This window comes from Silene latifolia, chromosome Y (genome assembly GCF_048544455.1).
Source record: "Silene latifolia isolate original U9 population chromosome Y, ASM4854445v1, whole genome shotgun sequence".
Lineage (NCBI taxonomy): Eukaryota > Viridiplantae > Streptophyta > Magnoliopsida > Caryophyllales > Caryophyllaceae > Silene > Silene latifolia.
The window spans coordinates 356,198,659-356,208,587 of record NC_133538.1 but is presented as its reverse complement, the minus strand read 5'-3'; the positions used below and the strand labels follow the sequence as shown (position 1 = coordinate 356,208,587).

At 27.5% G+C, this 9,929-nt stretch overlaps 1 long non-coding RNA gene across 1 annotated transcript; it reads right to left on the bottom strand.

Annotated features, from left to right (window-relative positions):
- Positions 1–7,792: 7,792 nt before the first annotated feature.
- On the bottom strand, positions 7,793–8,653 carry LOC141633786 (uncharacterized). The gene is made up of 3 exons (XR_012538552.1): positions 8,498–8,653; positions 8,287–8,355; positions 7,793–7,820 (listed from the first exon to the last, which is right to left on the bottom strand). It is a non-coding gene; the product is annotated as an uncharacterized LOC141633786 (long non-coding RNA).
- Between the last annotated feature and the right edge of the window lie 1,276 nt (positions 8,654–9,929).

Below are 9,929 nucleotides of genomic sequence, written 5' to 3'. Positions count from 1 at the left end.
AAATTTGAATGAGGTGATTCGCATAGCACAAATTCTTAAGAGGAACGGTCTCTCATTAATGTTAGTGAGAGACCTATCGCATAATAGGTAGTTACCATTTATATTTTTTTTAATTAGTTCTTAGTTATTTATTGGTTGTCTCTAATTAATGTAGTGAGAAACACTCTCTCACGAGACTTATCGCTTCAAAAGACTGAATATTACAAGTGGCCCGTGCATCGCACGTGCATTAAATCTAGTATATATCTATCTATATTAATAAAGGAAGCTTTTTTCGAGCGATTATAGAGACTCCAACTTCGGCAAACCTCTTGAAACAATAAAAAAAATACTTAGAAAAAAAAAATAATTAAAAAGATAAATATTTGTCTAGAATTACAACTAATAATAATGTAATTAAGATAATTATTGCAAGGTCAATTACAATCCTATGCGAGCGATTATAGAGACTCCAACTTCTGCAAACCTCTTGAAACAATAAAAAAAAATACTTAGAAAAAAAAATAATAAAAAAGATAAAAATTTGTCTAGAATTACAACTAATAATAATGTAATTAAGATAATTATTGCAAGGTCAATTACAATCCTATGCGAGCGATTATAGATACTCCAACTTCTGCAAACCTCTTGAAACAATAAAAAAAATAAAATACTTAGAAAAATAAAATTAAATAAAATAAAATAATTAAAAAGATAAAAATTTGTCTAGAATTACAACTAATAATAATGTAATTAAGATAATTATTGCAAGATCAATTACAATTCTATGCACATTATAATACGTCTTATTTGTGTGTGTATATATATGCTTCTTAACAATTGTTATTTGTCAGCACAAAAAAAAAAAAAAAACAATTGTTATTTGTGTTCTCATATATTGTTTTCTCCCCCATTATGTTTGGTTATTGTTATTTAATAGTAGATTTTATTAAAGCAATTGAGTATTCTATGGTGCTTATGAGAATGTTTACATGTTTGTTCGTTTATATTGTAAAGCTTTTTTCGAGCGATTATAGAGACTCCAACTTCTGCAAACCTCTTGAAACAATAAAAAAAATAAAATACTTAGAAAAATAAAATAAAATAAGATAAAATAATTAAAAAGATAAAAATTTGTCTAGAATTACAACTAATAATAATGTAATTAAGATAATTATTGCAAGGTTAATTACAATCCTATGCGAGCGATTATAGAGACTCCAACTTCTGCAAACCTCTTGAAACAATAAAAAAAAATACTTAGAAAAAAAAATAATTAAAAAGATAAAAATTTGTCTAGAATTACAACTAATAATAATGTAATTAAGATAATTATTGCAAGGTCAATTACAATCCTATGCGAGCGATTATAGAGACTCCAACTTCTGCAAACCTCTCGAAACAATAAAAAAAAATACTTAGAAAAATAAAATAAAATAAAATAAAATAATTAAAAAGATAAAAATTTGTCTAGAATTACAACTAATAATAATGTAATTAAGATAATTATTGCAAGGTCAATTACAATCCTATGCACATTATAATACGTCTTATTTGTGTGTGTATATATATGCTTCTTAACAATTGTTATTTGTCAGCACAAAAAAAAAAAAAAAAAAAAAATTGTTATTTGTGTTCTCATATATTGTTTTCTCCCCCATTATGTTTGGTTATTGTTATTTAATAGTAGATTTTATTAAAGCAATTGAGTATTCTATGGTGCTTATGAGAATGTTTACATGTTTGTTCGTTTATATTGTAAAGCTTTTTTCGAGCGATTATAGAGACTCCAACTTCTGCAAACCTCTTGAAACAATAAAAAAAATAAAATACTTAGAAAAATAAAATAAAATAAAATAAAATAATTAAAAAGATAAAAATTTGTCTAGAATTACAACTAATAATAATGTAATTAAGATAATTATTGCAAGGTCAATTACAATCCTATGGAGACTCCAACTTCTGCAAACCTCTTGAAACAATAAAAAAAAATACTTAGAAAAATAAAATAAAATAAAATAAAATAATTAAAAAGATAAAAATTTGTCTAGAATTACAACTAATAATAATGTAATTAAGATAATTATTGCAAGGTCAATTACAATCCTATGCACATTATAATACGTCTTATTTGTGTGTGTATATATATGCTTCTTAACAATTGTTATTTGTCAGCACAAAAAAAAAAAAAAAAAACAATTGTTATTTGTGTTCTCATATATTGTTTTCTCCCCCATTATGTTTGGTTATTGTTATTTAATAGTAGATTTTATTAAAGCAATTGAGTATTCTATGGTGCTTATGAGAATGTTTACATGTTTGTTCGTTTATATTGTAAAGCTTTTTTCGAGCGATTATAGAGACTCCAACTTCTGCAAACCTCTTGAAACAATAAAAAAAATAAAATACTTAGAAAAATAAAATAAAATAAAATAAAATAATTAAAAAGATAAAAATTTGTCTAGAATTACAACTAATAATAATGTAATTAAGATAATTATTGCAAGGTCAATTACAATCCTATGCGAGCGATTATAGAGACTCCAACTTCTGCAAACCTCTTGAAACAATAAAAAAAAATACTTAGAAAAATAAAATAAAATAAAATAATTAAAAAGATAAAAATTTGTCTAGAATTACAACTAATAATAATGTAATAAAGATAATTATTGCAAGGTCAATTACAATCCTATGCACATTATAATACGTCTTATTTGTGTGTGTATATATATGCTTCTTAACAATTGTTATTTGTCAGCACAAAAAAAAAACAATTTTTATTTGTGTTCTCATATATTGTTTTCTCCCCCATTATGTTTGGCTATTGTTATTTAATAGTAGATTTTATTAAAGCAATTGAGTATTCTATGGTGCTTATGAGAATGTTTACATGTTTGTTCGTTTATATTGTATTACTCCGTAATTTTCTTTGATCACTGACATTTTTTTCTTGCGGAAATTGTAGGTACGTAGAGATGAAGTGAGATTGTATTCAAGTATGCTGAAATCAAACATATAGATACAACATTCATGGTATAACCTTACTTTGAGCTTAATTTGCAATATATGTTCATGGTGTTTTGCTATATACGTTCATGGAATTTCTTACTTATGTCATACGTTATATTGGTCTTTTTAATTTTAATTGATAGTAAAAAGTTTGTGTATTTCATAATACAATTGAGAGATTCAAGATCTATACATTGATTGTACATAACTGTTATTTGACGAACCTCTAATCTGTTGTAGACTTGTAGTTACTAATTACTATTAACACAATTTGATATCACTACTATTTTAAGGCAACAACGATTGTCAAATTCAAACCTCTTATTACTATTATCAATGTGCAAACCTTTATCAAACATCTATTTGGCTTAGAAATTGAAACTATTATTAATCTACATATCTCCATGAAAAATATTAGAATGGATATGATTTGAATTAGATTCAAACTTTTATAAACTACTTAATGTTGGTTTTGAAAAAAGAACTAATGACAAAACATTTATACATATAAATTTCAATATGAAATCCAATCTCATGCTCTGATATCCATAATTTAATTAGCTACTGAATGCTCGCAGATGGTGTAATATTATGTTATAGGTAACATTAACAAGGTGAATAATGAGACCAATACTTGCATTTACGAATAACCTATATTAATGTACATAACAAAACCTACATAGAGATAGGAATTGAAAGACTTCACGATCGAGCCAAAGGTAGCTTAAGAGTCTTACGAAAGTTGTCATTCAAACATGAATTTAGGCGAGCATAGATTTTTTGACTAATTACAAATTAAAGGAGATTGTATTTTATAACAATAAATAAGAGAGAGTTTTATATAGAGTTGTATTATTGAATTGTGTCTCAAAACAATTACAAGAGCATGATCATATTAATCTGCCGAACTTAAGCTAAACCCTAAGATTTTCTTTAATTCAATCATATCGTATCTATTGTATACAAATTCGTCTTATATATACACAAGTGGTATGATACTTGACCCGTTGTAATTTAAGACAAATAGTACCGCCTTACTGAAGACTTACATTTGTGACATTATTTTGGCACAGAATCGTTGACAATAAGTGTTTTTGTTTGTATTAAAAGTTAAAAGATACAAATTGTAAAGTACTGATTATAAGTGTGTTAATAATTAACTTTCGCTTGATTTTGGAGGAAGTAACTGAGGCGTTCAAGTACCAAGTTAGCCTTATTTGATATCTTGATTAGCTTTATCTTAATTCCTTAAATATTATATAAGTTCTTATTTAATGTCTTACGCAGGGCCGTCTTGGAGATTAAGAGGCCCCTGTGCGAAATTTAAAAATGGGGCCCTTGTAACGGTTCAAAAGCGAATTTTTCAAACTTTTGTGTAAATCTAAATTTAAATTACCAATCGAAAATAAAGCTTGAAATTTAAACATATTATGAAATAAAACTTAAAGTTTTATTATAAAGTCATTTTAGGATGCTAAATGAAATAATAAATTAAACCCACGTACAAATATAAATTTATTAGTTATTTAAATCTCATGAGCGAAATTGAACGTCATCTCCCGCCATTCTTGGGTCTTTTTTTAAGTGAAATCTTACTTATAACAGACAACTAACAACAACAATAGAGCTTTAATCCCAAAACAGTAGGTCTCGTGAAAAACTGTCTGCCACTAATTTAGTGGGAGACATAATAAGGAAAAAAAATCAATGGCCCTTCACCCCATCATGTGAGAGGTCTCTCTGAAAATTTTGTGATCCCAAAATAATTTGGGTCAACTACAATTTGGATGAACAGAGATTATTTTAAATTTGGTTGAACTCTTGAAAGGTGAAAAATATTGTGTTGGTCCTCAACTCTCAATACCGTTTCATACTCTCATTTGCTAAAATAGGAATATGGAAATAAAACCAAGTATGTGAGACCCACTATTAAATGCAAGCAAGAAAAAAACTGAACATTAATAAGAATCGAACACGGGATCTGAGGATGGAAGGCAAAAGGCAGACCACTGGGATACATTGCTATCAATGTTTCTTTCATGCGCTAGATTTAATTATAGTCTTATTAATTGGGTTTTTGGGCTGAAATTTTGGGGGCCCTGTGCAGCCGCACGGGCTCAAAGACGGGCCTGGTCTTACGTAAATCTTGAGTAGAATGTACATGTTCATTAACTATTAGTATATTGGTAACAAAAGAGATTTTTGGCTTTGAGTGTTGTAGTATTCTCATCATTTAATTTCTATAGATTATATTTTTCCTGAGAATATTGCATGAAAACATTAAAGTGTGGAGTTACAAAAGCATATACTGCAATGATGTTTTGTAAACGTCACATGGTAAAATTGAGTTAAAACTTAAAACAGATAAGCAAGTACAGTCTGTTAATTATTAGTCAGTGAGAGTCCATCTTTTACATCATAATAAATTTAGTTAAGTTGAGAAAAGTTAAGCTCCTACGAGTTCAATTAACAAAAGTTAAGCTCTTATAAATTTAGTTCAACTCCTATAAATTTAATTCAAAAAATTTAAACTTAATTCATACCCATTTTTCTTTAAGTTAAGCTATAAGTTCAATTCAGCTCCTATAATTTCGATTCAAATAAAGTAACTTTTATAAATTCAGTTTAGCTTTTATATCTTAATTAATTTTAGCAAAATTAAATGCAAAAGAACAAAGTCTTGAGTATTATTACATCATAATCATAGTTTATTAAAAATTGGCCCGGGAATCGCCCGGGCATTAAATCTAGTATATATATATATATATATATATATATATATATATATATATATATATATATATATATATATTAATAAAGGAAGCTTTTTTCGAGCGATTACAAAGAGTCCAAGCTTTCCGAAATACTTCCGACTAATATATATAAAAAAATATCATTATTAACTCGAAAAATATATTAAAAAATACTAGCACTATTAGATACCGATTAAAAGACTTGAAGATACAACACAAGATAGATCTACTTAGAATTAACTACCCATTAAAAAAAAGTAAAACATCCAATATTTATCCACGGTACAAGTGAACTCATTCTAATAGGATACTAATTGTAAACAAACACCATCTTTATTGCAATTTCTAAACGGGTATATATGTAGGAAAATATAGGATTTATCCCATCTCTTTCACAATGCGTATATTTTTATTCATTAAGCTATTCTCGTCTTTTTTTTTTTATATTGGAGTCATGTTGGTGATTAGTTCACTACTTTCATTCTAGAGATGTTTACATTATTTGTGATTATTTATGATTAATAGCTTCCCTTTAATTATATGTTGTTCAAGATTATTTATCATACTGTTTTTGAATTGCAGGTGTCCGTATAAAGTGAAGAGCGAAGATATATGGCAATAACTAAGAAGCATACCACATACCCACGCTTTTCTTCTACTAAGATGGAATCTCAAGTAAGACGTTGTCATGATAATGAACACTAATTCTCATATCAAATGGTCTCACAATAATTTTTATTGTGAGAGAACTCTCACCAGGTGGTTATTATTGATTTATTGTTAGTATATTTAAGCAAATTTTGACCTTATGGATATTTTTATTATTATACTCTGTATTAATTAATTAGTTTACTTTTTGATATCTTTAGTGGGTCACAATATATTTACGTGAGATGGTCTCACACTATATTTTACTAATATGGATTTACAAGAGAGTTACTCGGTACTGAATGTATATATATACTCTACAGATTTAGCTTAGTTATATTGTTGCTTATAGATGTCAACATCCTTTTAATTTCATGCATAATTGTGATTTTTGTTTAGAAAATTACTAATGTCAGATAGATAATTTTATTTGGTATATTTACATTTGTTTAAATTTTTGGGGTTGTTTTAGCGTGAGAACTCTCATATCGTAAGTGGATTATACATCTGATACACTATCTCCAATTCTACAGTTTCTGAGCAAATATGCTAAAAAAAATACACATATGCTAAAAAAACAAATAAAGTTGAGGTAATAAGCTCAAAAAAATTACATATATGTTAAAAACAAAAAAGTTGGAGATAGTATATCCGATATATGTTCCTTTTTCTCCTCTTCCATAAGAGGTTTGCTTTTTCGATTTTTTTTAGTTATTACTCATGAATGTACTCCGTAGTGTTTTTATGATTTCTCTCTAAATACTTTTATATAAGATAATCTTAAAGAAGACTTGCTCATCAATGTACTCCTTATTAGTTAAGGTATAACTACTAATGAAATTAAGAATAGCTAACATTGTAATTTGTAAGGGCTTGCGCACGTTTCGATTTTTATTTTATTGTTAATTGTTAATAATAATCTACTGTATGTAGAGATGTAGTATATTCTATGCCTTCATTATTTTTATAGATTTTACATATATGATATGATGTCTGATTTCAATTGTTTTCGTTGCTAATTAAATTACCATGTCAATATTCCTAAAATCCTAAGTCTCCATGATGTACTCATGAACATCACTAAATTTATACAATAATGTTTATTATTTTATCAGCTTTATATTGTTTATTTAATTTAAGTTTATTATTGTTTACCGAACAACAAATATATGTCTTCTATAAAATAATAAAGCAGCCAGTTCAGATCTTATAATTATTATTCAACAAAAGGAATGTTTTAAACACAAGCTATTAAAAACAACAAAAGGCAAAACAATCAGAGTAAATAAATAGAAAATCGCATACACACCAATAGAAGTAACAAAAACACTATCCTTGAGACCAAATATGAATACTCCATAAGTCCATATAGTTACCTACGGCCAACCCATGGTATGGATTTTCAGGGGCGGCCAATGAGTTTCCGTGGCCCTGTTCAATATCGGAAAATGTGGCCTCAATGAATAAATAAATTTCAACTTCATGCAAAACCAATCTAAAATATATCAAATCCAAATTTTTTCACATAATCTGTAGATATTTGAGTTTCCCTATCACTTAAAACATGATTATCATCATGGACACTATCACTTTGAACATCACCAATGCTATTTTCACTACTTTCCTCAATAATACCTTCTTCACCAAAGGGTGTTTGGCTGTCTATATTCACATCACAAATTGGAGTCTCATTTAAAGGAGTGTTATGAGGTGGTTTTATAATAAATCTATCAAGAGCCCCTTTTTGGGATTGAATCAACTCTTCAATCTTTTTTTCTTCTTTCGTTTTTCATACCCAGATTCATGTTTTCTGATTTTAGAAGACATGGCGAAAATTCAACAACCAACACACTTAAGCAAATGAGCAATTCACAAAGAAGAAAGACTAGAAAGTCACCGGATTGATGAGGCAGTGAAACACAATCAGTGAAATATGAACAGTCCTTCAATCTTCAAAAAGTTTAACCTAAAATAAATCAACATTCAACAAGTATTAACAACAACAATCAATTGAAATAGCAAATAGACAAACAAATTGAAAGGAAAAAAATTCAATAGAAACCCTAACTAATGAATACAAAAAAAAAAAAAAAAAAAATAAGACTTACCATAACAATTGAAGACTAGAGATGATCGAAAATTTAATGATTGAAAACAAGAGATATCAAAATTTGAATGATTGAAAAAATAGAGATAATCGATGACTTGATTTGTTTTAATTTTTTTAGGAAGAGAAAAGAGTAAAGTTTGGTTTGGGTTTCCTGTGTTTGTCGTGCAAAAGTAGTAGTATTTTTCTTTTCTTTTTTTTTTCTTTTTTTTTTAAATTAGATAATTAGGTAAGTTTGGGCCCTTTATGCACTTGGGCCCCGGTGCAATGAGCTGAATTGCTCTATGTTTGGGCCGCCCATGTGGATTTTCTTTTGTAGAGTGTTAGTTACACAGTTCTAACTCAAATACTATTAGTAAACAAAATTGATCACATTAGAAGTTGGGCCATCCTAAATTGTTTTAACAAAATTTATCACTACAAATACAGTACACCAACTATATTAATGTATTATGTTAAGTATTTAAGTGAAGTTGATGACGCTAATATTGCCCGAAAGTGTGTACGAAAAAATTGGACTCTATGAGTGGAAGTAGATATTGACGTATTGAGTTTTATAAATTGATACTTTTATTCAACTCGTGCTATTCTTAGAAATACTTTACTACGAGTTATAAATAAGGCTCGATCCAAGTGATTAAATTAGTCATCTTTTTTTTAGTATAACTTTTACTTTTTTATAGGATAATTTCTTAGTTATCATGTTCAATGTGTCAAATACCAGGGATAGTAAACTCTTATATTTTCAGTTTGGAAAACGTTAAGTTCCTATAAGTTCAGTTCAACTAATATAAATTCGGTTTAGGAAGTTAAACTCAATTCATACCCATTTTTCTATAAAGCCATGTTCTTTCATACTTAATTTCAAATAATTTCAATTTAGTTTAGCTCTATTTAATTCAGTTCAGCTTCCTTCAGTTCAATTCAGCTAATTTCTTTTTTCACAAATTAACTCATACTTCAGTTCAATTCATTTTAGTTCAGTTTTTTTTTAGCCGAAAAGAACGGGGCCAAAAATGAGCTGAAACTAAATCAAAAGTACAAGGCATATACCTCTTACTTTAGTTCAGTTCACCATCAATTCATCTCTTTTCAACCGAAAGAACACGGTCAAAATTAAATTACTATAAGTTCAGTTCAGGTTATGTATGTTCAGTTCAGCAGAATTAAGTCCAAAATAACATGACCTTAGAATTTTATTACATTACATTATATTAAGAGGATATTACAAATTGGCCCGGGCATCGCCCGGGCATTAAATCTAGTATATATATATAAGAGGCTTTTTTCAGGCATTATGAGAGAATCCAACTTTTTTAAAACACTAGAAAATTAAAAATTTTTAAAAAATAAATATTAAAGTGTGAAGTTGATAAGATAGAAAATTGAAGTTGATAAGATAGAAAATTTGTTACGTAAGTCTAAATTATCAA